General features: G+C 37.8%; 2 non-coding genes across 2 annotated transcripts; both read right to left on the bottom strand.

Annotated features, from left to right (window-relative positions):
• Window positions 1–5,147: 5,147 nt before the first annotated feature.
• LOC130938367 (small nucleolar RNA R71) lies at window positions 5,148–5,255 on the bottom strand. The gene has a single exon (XR_009069535.1). It is a non-coding gene; the product is annotated as a small nucleolar RNA R71 (small nucleolar RNA).
• A 14,453-nt stretch (window positions 5,256–19,708) lies between these two features.
• On the bottom strand, window positions 19,709–19,817 carry LOC130937622 (small nucleolar RNA R71). Its single transcript, XR_009068832.1, has one exon. It is a non-coding gene; the product is annotated as a small nucleolar RNA R71 (small nucleolar RNA).
• Between the last annotated feature and the right edge of the window lie 825 nt (window positions 19,818–20,642).

Genomic DNA, 20,642 nt, shown 5'->3' with positions numbered 1-20,642 from the left:
TGACCAAGAACTGAATAAGTCACTTGAGACTTTAGTCGATTGTGATACTCAACAAAAAAATATGACACGGCTAAGTCTCAGGTCACTGAGATTTTGTCGGAGGGTCGAACAAAGGAACAACACATGGTGTCGAAGATTGCAGCCTTAGAGAAAGAATTGATTGATCTAAAACCAGAAAAAAAATTGCATCCACCAATGCTGTTCTCTCTCTTCGACTGCAAATGATTGAAAAGGCTCATGCTTCTAAACTTTCAAGTCGAGGTGCTTTTGTCGAAGGGGTCACTTGAGCAACCAATGCCCAAGAAACAATGCAAGAGTCCTCAAGCCTGAACCAACGTCAAGAGGATCTAAAACTCATGTTTAGGAGCTTACTCTAGCTCTCTTTTGCACTTATTTTGTTTAGTATTTTTGACTTACTTTGTTTTAGTGACAATGGTACTTTTTGAGATACTGACCATTTACATCCATGGTTCAACTACTATTTATATCTCTTACTCCATATGCATTGCCATCGAAAGCTTTTTTGATTTCAAAGGGTCCTTCCAATAAAGGAGACCATTTGCATTTGACTTGCTCAGTTGGAAGTACTAATTTCAATACTAAGCCACCAATTGCAAATTTTTTACCTTTCACTTTTCGATCGTATGACTTGGATATCATCTTTTTTTGCTTTATCATTTTGTCTAGCTCCATGAGTCGAACTTGGTCTAACTCATCTAATTCATCAATCAAACTCTACCAATATTGTTCAACTGGCAAATCATTCTGCCTTGCCACCTTTATGTTTTGCAAGTTTATTTCAAGTGGCAAAATAACTTTATAGCCATACACTAACTCATAAGGTATCGATTTCATTGATTCTCTTGGAGAACACTTGTAAGCCCATAACACCTGACTTAGTGTAGTATGCCAGTTTCGAGGCTGCCTCCCTATATGCTTCTTTATCAAATTTATCATAATTTTATTAATGGCTTTGACTTGGGCATTAGCTTATGCATAATAGAGAGTCAAATGTACTATTTTAATGGCTCGTGACTTAGATTTATTTGTCGACCAGAAAACATGGTCCCCTGATCTGTAGTTCGCATTTGGAAAATGCCAAATTTATGAATGATCGACTCCTCAATAAAGTTGATTATCTTGACTTGGGTAACTTCTTTCATGGGCACAACTTCCACCCATTTTTGTAAAGTAATCGACTGCCACCAAGATAAATTTTTTTCCCTTAGTCGAAGGAGGATGGATAATTTCTATTAGGTCGAGAGCCCAACCTGTAAATGGCTAGGGCCTGATTATAACATGTAAAGCAGAGACATGAACTCTCTGAATTGGTGCATGCCTTTGGCATTGCTCACAAATGTCGAGCAAAATTGATACAATCCTTCATCATTGAGGGCCAATATAGTCGATGTCGATGTAAGGTTGATGAGCGGATAATTTGTATACTTTTTGGCATTGTTTTTAGTATATTTTTGATATGATCTAGTTAGTTTTTAGTATATTTCTATTAGTTTTTAGTTAAAATTCACTTTTCTGGACTTTACTATGAGTTTGTGTGTTTTTCTGTGATTTCAGGTATTTTCTGGCTGAAATTGAGGGACCTGAGCAGAAATCTGATCCAGAGACCAAAAAGGACTGCAGATGCTGTTGGATTCTGACCTCCCTGCACTCGAAGTGGATTTTCTGGAGCTACAGAAGCCCAATTGGCGCGCTCTCAACGGCATTGGAAAGTAGACATCCTGGGCTTTCCAGCAATATATAATAGTCCATACTTTGCCCAAGATTTGATGGCCCAAACCGGCGTTCAAAGTCACCTCAAGAAATTCCAGCGTTAAACGCCCAAACTGGCACCAAAACGGGAGTTTAAACGCCAAGAAGAGTCTCTACACGAAAAATGCTTCATTGCTCAGCCCAAGCACACACCAAGTGGGCCCGGAAGTGATTTTTATGTCATTTACTCATCTATGTACACCCTAGGCTACTAGTTTTCTATAAGTAGGACCTTTTACTATGTATTATAATCTTCGGACATCTAGTTCTTAGATCCGATCTTGGTTCTTCTGGTTCCTCTTTGGGGCCGAAACCAATGATCACTTTTGTTCTTATGTATTTTCAACGGTGGAGTTTCTACACACCATAGATTAAGGTGTGGAGCTCTGCTGTACCTCGAGTATTAATGCTTACTATTGTTTCCATTCAATTTCCGCTTGTTCTTTATCCAAGATATCACTTGTTCTTCAACATGATAAGGTGATGATTGACGCCCATCACCATTCTCACCCATGAACAAGGTGACTGACAACCATTCTTGTTCTACAAGCATCCGAGGCTCTAGTGAATATCTCTTGGATTCTTTAATCGGAATCTTCGTGGTATAGTCCAAGATATCACTTGTTCTTCAACATGATGAAGGTGATGATTGACGCCCATCACCATTCTCACCCATGAACAAGGTGACTGACAACCATTCTTGTTCTACAAGCATCCGAGGCTCTAGTGAATATCTCTTGGATTCTTTAATCGGAATCTTCGTGGTATAGGCAAGAACTGATGGCGGCATTCAAGAGAATCCGGAAGGCCTAAACCTTGTCTGTGGTATTCTGAGTAGGATTCAATGATTGAATGACTGTGACGTGCTTCAAACCTGTAACCTACTGGGCGTTAGTGACAGACGCAAAAGAGTGATTCTATTCCGGTAGGGGAGGGAACCAAACCGGTGATTGGCACTGTGACAGAGTGTGTGCATTAGCTTTCACTGCGCGGATGGGAGGTAGCTGCTGACAACAGTGAAACCCTACACGAGCTTGCCATGGAAAGGAGTAAGAAAGGATTGGATGAAGACAGTAAGAAAGCAGAGAGACGGAAGGGAAGGCATCTTCATACGCTTGTCTGAAGCTCTTACACCAATGATATACATAAGTATCCCTATCTTTATCTTTATGTTATTTTCATTCATCACCATTATACATTTGAGTCTGCTGGTTAGTTGTGCGAAGTTGTAGTGATCACAATTTCGTGCACCAAGTTTTTGGCGCCGTTGCGGGGATTGTTCTTGTGTATGACAACTGACGGTTCATCTTGTTGCTTAGATTAGGTATTTTTTTTTTCTCAGAGTTCTTAAGATGAATTCTAGTGTTTCAAGTGATGTTCTTATCATCACCAAGGCTGATTGATTCTCATCAATTTAGCTCTTGAATGCAATGTCCTGCTGAAGCTTAGCCGGCCCTGTCTAATTCCTTTAGACTAAAGCTTTAGACTAACATTGCATGATTCCTGGAATTCTCATTATGAATTTTGATACCTTTATTTTCCTTTTCACTTAATTTTCGAAAAAAGCACAAAAAAAAAAAAATTACAAAATCATAAAATCCAAAAATATGTCTTGTTTGAGTCTAGAGTCTCATCTTAAGTTTAGTGTCAATTGCATGTTTCTGTTCTTATTACATTCATGCATGTGTCTTCACTAATCTTCAAGTTGTTCTTGATGATTTCCTTGTTTTGATCTTTGAATTCTCTTGACTTGAGTGTTTTGTTGTTTCTCATATGCATTTTCATTTTGTTAGTGTCAGTAGTATACAAACTGCTAAGTTTGGTGTCTTGCATGCATTGTTATTTGATTTTAGTTGCATTTTGATTATTCCTCATTATTAAAAATCCAAAAATATTTTTAATTTGTGTCTTTTCAAGTCAATAATACAGAGAATTGAAGATTCAGAACATACTGCAGAGGAATCACACAGAAAAAGCTGGGCATTCAAAAATGCCCAGTGAAGAAGACAGACTGGCGTTTAAACGCCAGCCAGGGTGCCTGGCTGGGCGTTTAACGCCCAAAAGGGTAGTAGTTTGGGCGTTAAACGCCAGAATGTGCACCATTCTGGGCGTTTAACGCCAGGATGGCAAAGGGGGAAGATTTTGTTTTCAAAATCAATTTTTTTCAAGTTTTCAAAGTTTTTCAAATCAAATCTTTTTCAAATCATATCTTTTCAATCAAATGTTTTCAAAATCAATTTCTTTCCTTTTTCAAAGATACTTACTAACAATTAATGATTTGATTGCACATTTTTTGCCTCTTCTGTTGAGGAAGGTTTTATGTTTGAATCATATCTTTTCTTGTTAGGCAAGTCATTAATTTTTAAAAACCATATCTTTTCAAATTGTTTTCAAATCATATCTTTTTAAAAATTGTTTTCAAATCATATCTTTTTAAAATTGTTTTTAAATCACATCTTTTTAAAACCAATCATATCTTCTTAACCACATCTTCTTCAAAATAGTTTTCAATCAAATCTTTTTGATTTCTAATTTCAAAATCTTTTTCAAAAATCACTTGATTTCTTTTCCACTTTTATTTTCGAAAATCAATTAAGTGTTTTTCAAAATGTTTTCAAAATCTTTTACTTAATTTTCGAAAATTACTTCCCTTCTTCTCACATCCTTCTATTTTTGGAATAACTCTATTCCTTAATGCAAAATTCGAACTCCATCTTCTTTGATAAGTTCGAATTTTCTACTTCTGTCTTCCATTTTTCTTCCTCTGACACCTCAAGGAATCTCTATACTGTGACATAGAGGATTCCATATTTTCTTGTTTTCTTCTCTTTCATATGAGCAGGAACAAAGACAAAGGCATTCTTGTTGAAGCTGACCCTGAACCTTAAAGGACCTTGAAGAGAAAGCTAAGAGAAGCCAAAGCACAACTCTCTTTAGAGGACCTGACCGAATTCTTCAAAGAAGAAGAAGACATGGCAGCCGAAAACAACAACAATGCCAACAATGCAAGGAAGGTGCTGGGTGACTTCACTGCACCTACTCCTGATTTCTATGGGAGAAGCATCTCTATCCCTGCCATTGGAGCAAACAACTTTGAGCCTAAGCCTCAATTAGTTTCTCTAATGCAACAGAATTGCAAGTTCCATGGACTTCCAATGGAAGATCCTCATCAGTTCTTAGCTGAATTCTTGCAAATCTGTGACACAGTCAAGACTAATGGGGTTAACCCTGAGGTCTACAGACTGATGCTATTCCCTTTTGCTGTAAGAGACAGAGCTAGAATATGGTTGGATTCTCAACCTAAAGAAAGCCTGGACTCTTGGGAAAAGCTAGTCAATGCCTTCTTGGCAAAGTTCTTTCCACCACAAAGATGGAGTAAGCTTAGAGTGGAAGTCCAAACCTTCAGACAGAAGGATGGAGAATCCCTCTATGAAGCTTGGGAAAGATACAAACAATTAATCAGAAGATGTCCCTCAGACATGCTTTCTGAATGGAGCATCATAGGTATTTTCTATGATGGTCTCTCTGAACTATCCAAGATGTCTTTGGATAGCTCTGCTGGAGGATCTCTTCATCTGAAGAAGACGCCTGCAGAAGCTCAAGAATTGATTGAAATGGTTGCAAATAACCAATTCATGTACACTTCTGAAAGAAATCCTGTGAACAATGGGACTAGTCAGAAGAAAGGAGTTCTTGAGATTGACACTCTGAATGCCATATTGGCTCAGAACAAGATATTGACTCAACAAGTCAATTTGATTTCTCAGAGTCTGTCTGGAATGCAAAATGCACCAAACAGTACTAAGGATGCTTCATCTGAGGAAGAAGCTTATGATCCTGAGAACCCTTCCATGGAAGAGGTGAATTACCTAGGAGAACCCTATGGAAACACCTATAATTCTTCATGGAGAAATCACCCAAATCTCTCATGGAAGAATCAAGAGAGACCTCAACAAGGTTTCAATAATAATGGTGGAAGAAACAGGTTTAACAATGGCAAACCTTTTCCATCATCTTCTCAGCAACAGACAGAGAATCCTAAGCAGAACCCCTCTGACTTAGCAACCATGGTCTCTGATCTAATTAAAACCACTCAAAGTTTCATGAATGAAACAAGATCTTCCATTAGGAATTTGGAAGGACAAGTGGGACAGTTGAGCAAGAAAGTTACTGAACTCCCTCCAAGTACTCTTCCAAGCAACACAGAAGAAAATCCAAAAGGAGAGTGCAAAGCCATCAATATGGCCGAATTTGGAGAGGATGAAGGGGCAGTGAACGCCACTGAGGAAGACCTCAATGGGCGTGCACTAACCTCCAATGAGTTCCCCAATGAGGAACCATGGGAATCTGGGACTCAAAATGAGACCATAGAGATTCCAGTGGACTTACTTCTGCCTTTCATGAGCTCTGATGAGTATTCTTCCTCTGAAGAGGATGAGTATGTCACTGAAGAGCAAGTTGCTAAATACCTTGGAGCAATCATGAAGCTAAATGACAAGTTATTTGGAAATGAGACTTGGGAGGATGAACCTCCTTTGCTCACCAAAGAACTGGATGACTTGTCTAGGCAGAAATTACCTCAAAAGAAACAAGATCCTAGGAAGTTTTCAATACCTTGTACCATAGGCACCATGACCTTCAAGAAGGCCCTGTGTGACTTAGGGTCAAGTGTAAACCTCATGCCTCTCTCTGTAATGGAGAAGCTAGGGATCTTTGAGGTACAAGCTGCAAGAATCTCACTAGAGATGGCAGACAACTCAATAAAACAAGCTCATGGACTTGTAGAGAATGTTCTGGTAAAAGTTGAAAACCATTACATCCCTACTGATTTCATAGTCCTAGAGACTGGGAAGTGCATGGATGAATCCATCATCCTTGGCAGACCCTTCCTAGCCACAGCAAAGGCGGTGATTGATGTTGATAGAGGAGAGTTGATCATTCAAGTGAATGAAGAATCCTTGGTGTTTAAGGCTCAAGGATACCCCTCTATCACCATGGAGAGGAAGCATGAAGAGCTTCTCTCAATTCAGAGACAAACAGAGCCCCCACAGTCAAACTCTAAGTTTGGTGTTGGGAGGCCACAACCAAACTCTAAGTTTGGTGTTGAACCCCCACATTCAAACTCTAAGTTTGGTGTTGGGAGGTTTCAACATTGCTCTGATCATTTGTGAGGCTCCATGAGAGTCCTCTGTCAAGCTAATGACATTAAAGAAGCGCTTGTTGGGAGGCAACCCAATGTTTTATAATTAACTATTTCCTTTTGTTATTTTATCTTTTTTGTAGGTTGATGATCATAAGAAGTCACAAAAACAATGAAAAAAGCAAAAACAAGAATGAAAAACAGGAAGAAAAACAGCACACCCTGGAGGAGAAGAAGCTGGCGTTCAAACGCCAGTAATGCTAGCTGTTGGGCGTTTAACGCCCAGTCTGGCACCATTCTGGGCGTTTAACGCCAGAAAGGGGCACCAGACTGGCGTTAAACGCCAGTAAAGGGCAACAACCTGGCGTTAAACGCCAGGAATGGGCACCAGCCCGGCGTTTAACGCCAGAAATGGCTCAAAACGTGGATTTTGATGCCATTTGGTGCAGGGATGACTTTTCCTTGACACCTCAGGATCTGTGGACCCCACAGGATCCCCACCAACCCCACCACTCTCTCTCTTTCTTCACCCATTCACCAATCACCTCAACATCTCTTTCTCTTCACCACTCACATCCATCCTTCATAAACCACCACTTCTCCCCCTTTTTTGGCCGAACCACAAAGCCATCTCCCTCTCCCCCATTTCTTCTTCTTCTACTCTCTTCTTTCTTCTTTTGCTCGAGGACGAGCAAACCTTTTAAGTTTGGTGTGGTAAAAGCATTGCTTTTTGTTTTTCCATAACCATTTATGGCATCCAAAGCCGGTTCAACTGAGAAGGCATGACCTCAAGCCCATCACTAAGAAGAAGATGGAGCAAACAAGAGACCCCTCTCATCAAGAAATCCCTGAGATACCTCAAGGGATGCACTTTCCTCCACAAGACTACTGGGAGCAAATTAACACCTCCCTAGGAAAATTAAGTTCTAACATGGGACAACTAAGGGTGGAGCACCAAGAACATGCCATCCTCCTCCATGAAATTGGAGAAGATCAAAGGATCATGAGAGAGGAGCAACAAAGACAAGGAAGAGACATTGAGGAGCTCAAGCACTCCATAGGATCTTCAAGAGAAAGAAAGAGCCGCCATCACTAAGGTGGACCCGTTCTTTAATCTCCTTGTTCTTTATTTTTCTGTTTTTCGAATTTTAGTGCTTTATGTTTATCCATGTTTGTGTCTTATGATCATTAGTGTCTTAGTATCTATGCCTTAAAGCTATGAATATGAATCCATCACCTTTCTTAAAAGAAAACTGTTTTTATCACAAAAGAACAAGAAGTACAGGATTTCAAATTCATCTTTAAAACTAGCTTAATTAGTTTGATGTGGTGGCAATGCTTTTGTTTTCTGAATGTATGCTTGAACAGTGCATATATCTTTTGAATTTGTGGTTCATGAATGTTAAAATTGTTGGCTCTTGAAAGAATGATGAAAAAGGAGACATGTTACTGAGGATCTGAAAAATCATAAAAATGATTCTTGAAGCAAGAAAAAGCAGTGAATACAAAAAAAAAAGGAGAAAAAGAAGGAGAAAAACGAAAAAAAGGGAGAAAGAGAAAAAGAAAGAAAAAGAAAGAAATAAAGTTGTGATCCAAGGCAAAAAGAGTGTGCTTAAGAACCCTGGACACCTCTAATTGGGGACTTTAGCAAAGCTGAGTCACAATCTGAAAAGGTTCACCCAATTATGTGTCTGTGGCATGTATGTATCCGGTGGTAATACTGGAAGACAGAGTGCTTTGGGCCACGGCCAAGACTCAATAAGTAGCTGTGTTCAAGAATCATCATACTTAACTAGGAGAATCAATAACACTATCTGGATTCTGAGTTCCTAAAGAAGCCAATCATTATGAATTTCAGAGGATAAAGTGAGATGCCAAAACTGTTTGGAGGCAAAAAGCTACTAGTCCCGCTCATCTAATTTGGAGCTATGTTTCATTGATAATTTGGAGTCTATAGTATATTCTCTTCTTTTTATCTTATTTGATTTTCAGTTGCTTGGGGACAAGCAACAATTTAAGTTTGGTGTTGTGATGAGCGGATAATTTGTATACTTTTTGGCATTGTTTTTAGTATGTTTTTGATATGATCTAGTTAGTTTTTAGTATATTTCTATTAGTTTTTAGTTAAAATTCACTTTTCTGGACTTTACTATGAGTTTGTGTGTTTTTCTGTGATTTCAGGTATTTTCTGGCTGAAATTGAGGGACCTGAGCAGAAATCTGATCCAGAGACCAAAAAGGACTGCAGATGCTGTTGGATTCTGACCTCCCTGCACTCGAAGTGGATTTTCTGGAGCTACAGAAGCCCAATTGGCGCGCTCTCAATGGCATTGGAAAGTAGACATCCTGGGCTTTCCAGCAATATATAATAGTCCATACTTTGCCCAAGATTTGATGGCCCAAACCGGCGTTCAAAGTCACCTCAAGAAATTCCAGCGTTAAACGCCCAAACTGGCACCAAAACGGGAGTTAAACGCCAAGAAGAGTCTCTACACGAAAAATGCTTCATTGCTCAGCCCAAGCACACACCAAGTGGGCCCGGAAGTGGATTTTTATGTCATTTACTCATCTATGTACACCCTAGGCTACTAGTTTTCTATAAGTAGGACCTTTTACTATTGTATTATAATCTTCGGACATCTAGTTCTTAGATCCGATCTTGGTTCTTCTGGTTCCCTCTTTGGGGCCGAAACCAATGATCACTTTTGTTCTTATGTATTTTCAACGGTGGAGTTTCTACACACCATAGATTAAGGTGTGGAGCTCTGCTGTACCTCGAGTATTAATGCAATTACTATTGTTCTTCCATTCAATTCCGCTTGTTCTTTATCCAAGATATCACTTGTTCTTCAACATGATGAAGGTGATGATTGACGCCCATCACCATTCTCACCCATGAACAAGGTGACTGACAACCATTCTTGTTCTACAAGCATCCGAGACTCTAGTGAATATCTCTTGGATTCTTTAATCGGAATCTTCGTGGTATAGGCAAGAACTGATGGCGGCATTCAAGAGAATCCGGAAGGCCTAAACCTTGTCTGTGGTATTCTGAGTAGGATTCAATGATTGAATGACTGTGACGTGCTTCAAACCTGTAACCTACTGGGCGTTAGTGACAGACGCAAAAGAGTGATTCTATTCCGGTAGGGGAGGGAACCAAACCGGTGATTGGCAGCACTGTGACAGAGTGTGTGCATTAGCTTTCACTGCGCGGATGGGAGGTAGCTGCTGACAACAGTGAAACCCTACACGAGCTTGCCATGGAAAGGAGTAAGAAGGATTGGATGAAGACAGTAAGAAAGCAGAGAGACGGAAGGGAAGGCATCTTCATACGCTTGTCTGAAGCTCTTACACCAATGATATACATAAGTATCCCTATCTTTATCTTTATGTTATTTTCATTCATCACCATTATACATTTGAGTCTGCCTGACTGAGATTTACAAGGTGACCATAGCTTGCTTCATACCACCAATCTCCGTGGGATCGACCCTTACTCGCGTAAGGTATTACTTGGACGACCCAGTGCACTTGCTGGTTAGTTGTGCGAAGTTGTAGTGATCACAATTTCGTGCACCAAAGGTCCAATGCATTTTTTGACCCGCTTGATAAGCTCCACAAATGGTTTCATGCATCTAAGCCATAACTAAATATGCATCTTGTATACTTAAGCATTGGAGCAAAGAACCATCGACACGTTTCTTGAATAGATCTCCTCCAACCAATACAAAATTCAATGCTAAAAATTTAATTATTCAATCTGTTATTTAATTGGAATTTTTAAGGAAGTTGATGATCTTATATCTCCAATTATTTAGATCGAGAGTGTTTACACAACAAATTTCTCTTTCTTCGAAAGGAGTTAAATTAGTTTCAATTTCACTAAACTCCTTTATCAATTCGGAAGATATTTTACAGCCAGAAGTCATTTGAGCTAGCTCATTAGCTTCCTAATTCGACTCTCTTAATATGTACTTTATTGAAACTAAGTCGAACTCAGCTAAGAGTCGAATGGCTACCACAAAATATTTGGATAAATTTTAACTAATAACACGATAGTTTCTAGCCAACTGTTGAATTACTAATTGTGAATCTCCTAGGATTTCGACTGTTCAAGCTCCTTTTTCAATTAAGAGTTCTATGCCAATGATTAAAGCCTCAAACTTTGCTTCATTATTTGACAGTCCTGGCTCTTGTTGAAACATGAACTTAGTCGAAATGTTATCAGGGGTGATTCTCAAGACACCCACTTCTACTCCGTTTGATATGTTGACCCATTAAAAAACAACCTCCAGGGTTTAAGCTCTAGATATCCCAGTATGAGCCGATCATCAATATCAACACAAAGGTAGTTGGCAGAAAGTCAGCAATCACTTGCCAAGAACAATAGAGAATAATTGATTAAGGCTAACATCTACTTGCCAATTTGACCTCTCAAGATTGCATAAGAAATCATGTATTTAATAACATTGAATTTTAAAACAACGTTAAATTATACAGTTGGTCCCTATACTTTTACTAAAATTACAAATTAGTCCCTACACTTTAAAAGTTTGTAATTGGGACCCAAAAGAGAATTAAAATTTGCAACTTAGCCCCTGCCATTTAAAAAATATTTGATTTAACAGAATATTCTCAGCATATTCTCTATTTAAACTTGTGAGCTGCACATGTTTGACAATAGGGACCAATTTGCAATTTTAGTAAAAGTATGTGGACCAACCGTGTAATTTAACCATTTGAAAAATAACCAAAAACTCCTGAGACTATTGGAACCCACCCCACCCCTCCCCAGCTCTCTCACTCTCACTTTCTAAAATGGCACCCCAACCCCAGCGCTCTTTGTCTCTCACCTCGGTTCATAATCACTGTGCCTTTTGCCTTCGTTACTGCGCCGGATCCACTGATAAATTGAGTTACTATTTTTAGTTTTTTACATTAATTTGTTGCTATTTTTTTTCTTAGACATTGAATTGTTCACTTTGAGCATGTTTGAGATTGGAATTGTTCTCTTCCATTTTTCGGTGTTCAATATTGGGATTGGAAGAGAAGAAAAAGTCATCGAATGAGAGAGACAAGATGGAGGAAGTAGCCGAGACATGACTTGTGAGCACAAATGCGGCGGATCGGTGCGGCAACGGTGAACCAAGGTGAGAGACAGAGAGTGCTGGGGTTGGGGTGTCATTTTAGAAAGTGAGAAAGTGAGAGTGAGAGAGCTGGGGAGTGGTAGGGTGGGTTCAGATAGCTTAGAGAGTTTTTGGTTATTTTCAAATGATAAAATTATACGGTTGGTCCCCATACTTTCACTAAAATTAGAAATTAATCCCTATTGTCAAACATGTGCAGCGCACATGTTTAAAATAGAGAATATTCTGAGAATATTCTGTTAAATCAAACACTTTTTGAACGACGAGGACTAAATTACAAATTTTAATTCTTTTTAGGGACCCAATTATAAACTTTTAAAGTGTAGGGACCAATTTTCAATTTCATTGAAAGTGTAGGGATCAACTGTATAATTAACCTTAAAACAAATTAAATAGCTTTTCAGCTTAGTACAAGAGAAATATAATGCTAAGCAAAGTTTCTCGACTGCACTTCATTGAGTTTCTACATAACTCAACATTTGACTTAGATAGTAAACCATTCTTTAACTACCATCTTCATTCTCTTGGGTCAGCATGCCCACTAGAGTTATTTCTGACGTAGCTTTATATAACCTTAGTGGTTGACCTTGCTTAGCTGCCAAGATTGGTGGCAAAGTCAAATACTTCTTGATCAGGTCGAATGCTTCCCATCTGAATTCTTCTTCCTGTTTCAATTTCAACAAAGGAGTAAATATCCTTGTTTTTCTAGATAGGCTCGAAATGAAACGTCGAAGAAAAATTACTTTACCTAAGAATGATTGAAGTTCTTTCTTGTTTTTAGGAGGTAATGAGTCGAAGATAGCTTTTTCCTTGTTAGTGTCGACATCTATTCCTTTTTTCTGCACAACGAATCCTAAAAAGTTTCCTGCAGATACACAAAAGCACATTTCAAAGGATTCATTTTGAGTCGGTATCTCATTTGTTAAGTTATCCAGATGAGATTTTTTTGACTTTGACTTCACCACTACATCATCAATGTAAATTTTCATAAACTTACCAATAAAATCATGGAAAATCGAATTCATAGCTCTTTGGTAAGTTACCCTAGCATTCTTTAGTCCAAATGGCATGACTAACTATTCATATGTACCAATGGCTCTAGGGCATCAGAAAGCTATTTTTGACACATCTTCTTGGGATATGAATATTTTAGTATATCTTGAGTATCCATCTATAAAGCACTGAATTTTGCTTCCTACTACAAAGTCAATCAGCATCTCTGCAATTGGCATGTTATACTTATCCTTTGGTGTCGCTTTATTTAAATTTCTAAAATCAATACACACCCTTAGCTTTTTATTTTCCTTGATGACAGGCACAATATTAGAAATCCATTTGACATACATGGCTTTCGAATAAAACCAGCTCCCAACAAATGTTTGACCTCCTCTTTGATTTTAACCATGATTTCAGGCGGCGAAACATCTAGGAGCTTGGTTTATAGGTTGAGCATTATCGACAAGCAAAAGCTTATGTTCGACCACAACCAAATATCAGCCAATTCAGGCATTTTCTCGTATTGCCAAGCAAAACAATCCTGATATCTCTTCATCACCTCTATAAGCTTTTCTTTAAAAATAGGATCTAAGCATTTGCTGACATATGTAACTTAACCTTCGCCACCAATCTCTACTTCGTCGAGAGGGTCTTGTACTTCGACTTTTTTTATCGTGCGGGTCTTCTGAAAATAAATCAGACTTCTCAAACCCTAAAGGGTCGAGATCATATATACAATCTTGTGCACGTTTCACTGTGAACTCCCTCTTCTCAGCCATATAGGCTAAGAGTCGAGCCCAATGGCTCGATATATCCATCAAGTGGATTTTGTGGCCAAGCTTTCTTTGTCCTTAGGGACCAACTTCATACCATGGCCTCGACATAGAAACCATTAATAAAAGCTGGGCCAAAGGTGCCCATATCAATATCTAGTGCTGTACACTAGTATGATATTCCCTAAAGCCAACATTAATCTGTTCGGCACAGCAGGGACTATCGTCAGCTTCATTTCTTCGATCCTTCCATCCTCGTCCCAGAGCATCAACTTTTGATGCAGAGTCAAGGGAATTGCCCCTACTCCATGGATCTAATCTCTTTCCATTAGCATATTGAAGGTTGCCTTGTTAGGCACCACTATAAATACTGGTATGGAATTTCGAATACCATAAACTAACCGGCAAGTACATCGGGTCGTAGCAAGTAATAAACTCAGGTGAGTGAGTGTCGATCCCACAAGAATTAATGGATTAAGCAACAATAATTGAGTGATTAGACTAGTTAGACAAGCTAAAAATAGTGGTTTCAAGTTCAATAGCATAAAACAGTAAATCAGAGAATGCAAGAAAGCAAACAGTGAATGGTTGGTAAAAATAATATGAAAAAACAGTTAAAGCTTTGGAGATGTTTAAATTTTTAGATTAACAATTCTTATTAACTACTTTAATCATGCAAAGATTCAATTTGTGAAAAACCTTAAGTGATTAAACTCTAATTCCTTAGTAATTTAATATCATCTAACTCAATCAATTGCCAATTCCTTGGTCACTTAATTTAAATTAGAAGATTAAGTCCAATTCTAGTTTATAAACCACACAAACCTTAAGTACCAAAAAATAAGGAGATTATATGTCACGTATCCCGTTAATTCAGATAATTAGAGAATTGTGAGGAATTGATTTCAATCTATTATTCAAGTGATTTAACTTTTCCAAGATTCAACAAGAATTTAAATAGAAAAAAAATTATCTTCCAATATATTCTAATTCCTAGAATGAAGAACGAAATCAATCCTTAAATTTAAATCAGTGCATTGATTAAGAGTAGAATGTCAATAGTATTAATCTATTAAAATAAACAGAGCTCTTAACCTTAACAGTGGAGGTTTACTTGCTCATGGCTTAGAGAAAAACCTAGAGTAAAAGTCTTAAAGTGCGAAATGAGGAAGAAGAAGAGAAAAAAGCCCGCATGGCTGAGTCTTATCCCTTTTTATATCCAATCCAAATTTTTCTAAATTTCTTAATCAAAGCCCTAAAAACTATAAAAGAAAATTAAAAACTAAATAAAGCCTTCCATGGAGATTTGAGGACGCGCTACTGGCGCTAAATGCCACTGTCACTGGACAGAGAACTTTTCCAATGTTTTTGGGCACCTGGTGCTAAATGCCAGGTAGTGGCGTTTAGCGCAACTAGCGCATGATCTTGGCACACTTACGATGCATTTGGCATTAAACGCCATCTTGTGGCATTTAATGCCACCAAACAGAGAGCTTACACAAACTACTAGGCTTATGGCGCTAAACGTCGAGCAGTGGCGCTTAGTGCCAGATTGGCAGCATCAATTTTTTTCTTTTTCTTATGCTTGAACTCTGTCAAACTTGTTCGAATTTTTCCTGAAATCATTAAAACAATAGTGCAACTCAAAGTAGCATCTATGATGGTCTAAAACACCAAAAGCTCATAAAAACTCCACAAATCCACATCTAAATTACTAAGAAAATATAGAAAAGATGCTCACGCATCACAACACCAAACTTAAGTTATTGCTTGTCTTCAAGCAACTGAAAACAATAAGAACCTCAGATGTGGGTTTTCTTAGGAGTTGGGTTTTCAATTAAGCTCCTGTCTATCTTTTGAATGGGGTTACTCACACTGTAACCCTGAATAGTTTCAGTATCTCACTATCCTTTGGAAGTTCAGGAATGCCAATGTCATTCAGAATTAGAATCCGGATAATATTATGAATTCTCTTTCTTTTAACTTCTGATGAATCCTTGAACACAACATTTTTCTTTCTTTTCTATGGTGCTTTGTATCTTGAGCCTGTCGTCACTCTAAATATTTTGTCTCAAGCTTTGCTTGACACAGAAACACCACAAGCACATAATTGGGGGACTATTTAAGTTTTGATTTTTCTATTGAATTTTTTCAGTTAGTAGTGCTCAGAGCCTTTGGCATACTCTTTATTTGTACTTGGTTTTGACTCTAAGTTTTCTGTCTCAAGAATTTCTTGACACATGCACACGACAAGCATATACCTAGGAAAATAACTCTTTGAGATTTGATCAATTTTAACCTTCCTAGCCATTGATGCTCAGAGCTTTGGGCCTTGCTTTGTATTTTCTTTTTCTTTTACTGTTTCTTTTGTTTCAAGGACCAACTTTATGTTAAATTTAGAGAATTCATAATACTTCTCTAAACTCCCGTTCCTCATGAATTAATAACCTTAATTCCAAGATCAAACATGCACTTTTCTTTTTCATACATTCAAAATCACAGATAAATACCACCACATCCAATTAAATAAGAGACTTCTGAATATAAACTCAACTACTCATGCATTACACCACTTTTCTCTTCTTTTTCTTTTTGAATTTAAGCTCAATGAGCTATACTTGATACATCTTTTAAAAATAAAAATAAAAATAATTGAATCAAACTAAAATAAACCTAAAAAGACTGACAATACTAAAGATCATGCAAGGGCCAGAAAATAAACCAACAAGAAATAGGAGATAACAAAATAAGAATGAAAACAGGAAATAGAACGAAAGAAAACTCAACCACCTCAGTCATCCTGGTGGTTATCTCACCCCTCAAGCTATGCTCCTCCATGAAGAAGATTCACCTCCCCATGGAGCCATTGATAGTAAGGTAAACAACGAGCTCACTTGACAACCCCAAACTTTAAAGTTTTCTTGTACCCAAGTAAAGAAAAATTATTCTTGTTATAAACACCTTGCATGACCAAAATATATGTAAAAAGAAGGAAAACTATGAATAACTGAATAAAATAATGAGAAATCAAAAATAAATAAAAATCAAATGATACTAAATATTTGGTTGCCTCCCAACAAGCGCTTCTTTAACATCACTAGGTTGACGGTTAGTTTCTTATTAAGGTGGGGGTTGATCATAGTGCTTCAACTCCTTCCCTCTCATTATGTATTTTCTCCCTGTGTCCCCATGAAGTAGCATAATATGCTTGATGCGTGAGCATCTTTCCTATCTTTTCCTAGTGAATTTGCATTCAAATTGTGAGTTTAATCAAGAATTAATCATCTTCTAGCCACTATGAATGCTACTTTGAGTTGTGTGCAATTCTGTTTCTTTCAGGTAGCATTCAGATAGATTTGATGGAATTTCTGTAGAAAAAGAGAAGAAAGTGAATGATGCTGTCTATTCTGACCTCCTTGCACTCCAACAAGAATAACTTTAGCTACAAAGGTCCAATTGACAAGCTTTTAGCGGCATTAGACAGCTAACGCTCAGAGCTTTCCAACGATGTATAATAGTGCATACTTCTTCTCCAGCACACTCGGCCTTAACGGTGCCAAACTTGAAATTCTCCAAGTTTGGTGCCAGGAGCACTATATTCCCCCATTGCTTTCGGTCTCAGTGAAGCCAAACTTGAGAAACCTCAAGTTTGGCTTCACCCAAGGGAGATTTGAAGAACGCATACTGGCTTGCCGAAGCCAAACTTGAAGTTACTCAAGTTTGGTGCCAGCAAGGAGAATGTCCAAGGAATGCTTGCGGATTACTTGAAGCCAAACTTGAGGTATTTCAAGTTTGGCGCCAGCAAGGAAAATTGAAGAGTGCATCACGGGTGACTTGAAGCCAAACATGAGATACCTCAAGTTTGGCGCCAACCAAAGAAACTCCAAGGATTGCATACGGCATCAATGAAGCCAAACATGGATCCTCCAAGTTTGGCGCCACCCTTAGTACAACGAGTGGTCCCCATTTGCTCTATGAAGGCTGCACGAATTGCTTTGTAAATTTTTTCTTAAACTTTTATTTTATTTTTAAAATAGGAAAATATATTGTTTAGTTTTAGGAAATATATTTTATATTAATTAGGATTAGATATAAAAGGGAAAAGAATCAGCCCTTCGAGCTCTTCTCTTCTCTTCTACTTCATTCCGCAATTTACAGTTTTTCTGAATCTTAGTTTTCTCTCTGAACCATGAGCAACTAAACCTCCACTGTTAAGGCTAGGAGCTCTGTCTATTGTATGGATTGATACTATTATTTTTCTATTTTAATTTATGTACTGATTTCTATTTCAAGAATTGTTTCGTTCTTTATCTTATAAATCTGGGTGGAACGGAAGTATGACCCTTGTTCTAATTGAGTTCTTGTATAATTTGGAAACGCTCTTTTCTTGAACAACATCTTGAAAATAATTTCTCCTAAATTTCTAATTATCTGGACTTAACAGGATACATGACATATAATCCTCTTATATTTGGGTAATTAGGGTTTCTATGGCATATAAACTAGAATTGAACTTCCCCCTCTAATTGAAATTAAGTGACCAAGGAATTGACAGTTGATGAAAGTTAGAGGAGACTAAAAAGGTCTAAAAAATTAGGTTTTAGTAACATATAGTTTGCCATGAATTGAATCTTGCATGATTAAAATAGTTAGTAAGAAAAGTCAATCCGGAAGATAGATATCTGTGAAGGCTTAATTGTTATCTCCATATATTTCACAACTTGTTTACTACTTGCTTTTTGATTCTCTGAATTTACAGTTAATGCTTTTGAAATCTCAAAACACCATTTTCTGTTTGTCTAACTAAGTAAATCACACAAACATTGTTGCTTAATCCATCAATCCTCGTGGGATCGACCCTCATTCACTTGAGGTACTACTTGGGACGACCCGGTGCACTTGCCGGTTAGTTTGTGGACTATAAATTCCGCACCAAGTTTTTGGCACTGTTGCCGGGGATTGACTGTAATTGAAAACTATTAGTTGTTTAATTGCTTAGATTAGGCATTTTAGCTTTAATTTTATTTAATTTTACACTTTAATTTTTGAAATTTTTAGCCACTATTTTTCCGTAATTTCTGAAATTAAGTTTGGTGTCCCCTAGTTATTTTTATTTTAATTTTTCCTGTCTAATTAAAAAAAAATTCGAAAATTTTTTGTCCTAGTTTTGCTATAATTTTTGAATTTTATTGCTTAATTTATTTAGTTGCTTTATTTTATTTCTTTTACACAGGTTACCTCACTGGAAATTCTCTGCACTCTGACGTAGAGATTCCCACTTTTTTTCTTGTTTTCTGTCTGTTTATGAGAAGGAACATGGACAAGGAACCCCTTACAGATTTTGATCCAGAACCTGAAAGGACTTTGAGGCGGCCTTTGCAATAAGCTAGACTTTACAAGGCTAGTGAAAATCTGAGTGGAACTCTTGAAAGGGAAGCTGCAAATTCCACCATGGATCAGAATCATGATGTGAATGCCAATATGGCAAATCTGAATGAGAATGAGCAACCTAGAAAAGTTCTTGGCTCATACACTGCTCCCAATGCAGATCTTTATGGAAAAAGCATTGTGGTGCCTCCTATAGCTGCAAACAACTTTGAGCTGAAACCACAGTTGGTCACTCTTGTGCAACAAAATTGCCAGTATCATGAACTTCCTCACGAAGACCCAAATCAGTTTATTTCTAATTTTTTACAGATTTGTGATACTGTGAAGACTAACGAAGTGAATCCGGAGGTATACAAACTCATGCTCTTCCAATTTTCTATGAGGGATAGAGCAAAGCTGTGGTTAGATTCTCAACCCAAGGAGAGTCTGGATACTTGGGATAAGGTGGTCACTGGATTTCTGACTAAATTTTTCCCACCATAAAAGCTGACTAAGTTAAGGGTGGAGGTTAAGACCATCTGACAGAAGGATGGTGAGACCCTTTATGAAGCTTGGGAGAGGTTCAAGCTACTGACCAGGCAATGCCCTCTGGACATGTTTTTTAAATGGACTCAGCTGGATATCTTTTATGAGGGCTTATGCGAAATGTCCAAAATGTGTTTAAATAATTCTGTAGGTGGTTTATTACACTTGAAGAAGACACCAGAGGAGACTATTGAGCTTATTGAGTTGGTTGCTAACAACCAATATCTCTACTCATCTAATAGGAATCCTATGAACTCTAGAACCCCTCAGAAGAAAGGCATTTTGGAAGTAGAGGCTTTGGATGCTCTTCTTGCTCAGAACAAAGTTGTGACTCAGCAAATGAATTTGATTACTTAGTAACTGAGTAGGATGCAGGTTTCAGCTGTTAATACTCAGACTGCCCCTCAAGTGGCTCCTTATGACATGACCGGTAGCTTCATGCAAGGTGATAATTATGATTATGCTTAATTTCCTTCTAAACATGTCAACTATATGGGAAATGCTCTTGGAAACCCCAATAATGATCCATATGCCAAGACCTATTATCAGGGGTGGAGAAATCACCCAAATTTAGGGTGGAGAGAGCAACCTCAGAGGCCATAGAATTTTAATAATAATTCTCAGGGTGATTTCCATTAGAATAATTTCAATAACCGCCAGTTTCAGTATCATCAACAACAACCACCTCAGCAGGCAAATTCTCAACCCCAGAAGAATACTGATTGGGAAGTATTATTGAATAATTTTATGCAGGAAACTAGAGCTTCCATCAGAAACTTAGAGGTGCAAGTAGGTCAGTTGAGCAAGCAAATACCTGAGAGGCTGATGAGCGGATAATTTATACGCTTTTTGGCATTGTTTTTAGGTAGTTTTTAGTATGATTTAGTTAGTTTTTAGTATA

This window comes from Arachis stenosperma, chromosome 6, assembly GCF_014773155.1.
Source record: "Arachis stenosperma cultivar V10309 chromosome 6, arast.V10309.gnm1.PFL2, whole genome shotgun sequence".
Classification (NCBI taxonomy): Eukaryota; Viridiplantae; Streptophyta; class Magnoliopsida; order Fabales; family Fabaceae; genus Arachis; species Arachis stenosperma.
Note: the sequence above shows the minus strand (reverse complement) of the source record. Positions and strands in the feature narration are given on the sequence as shown.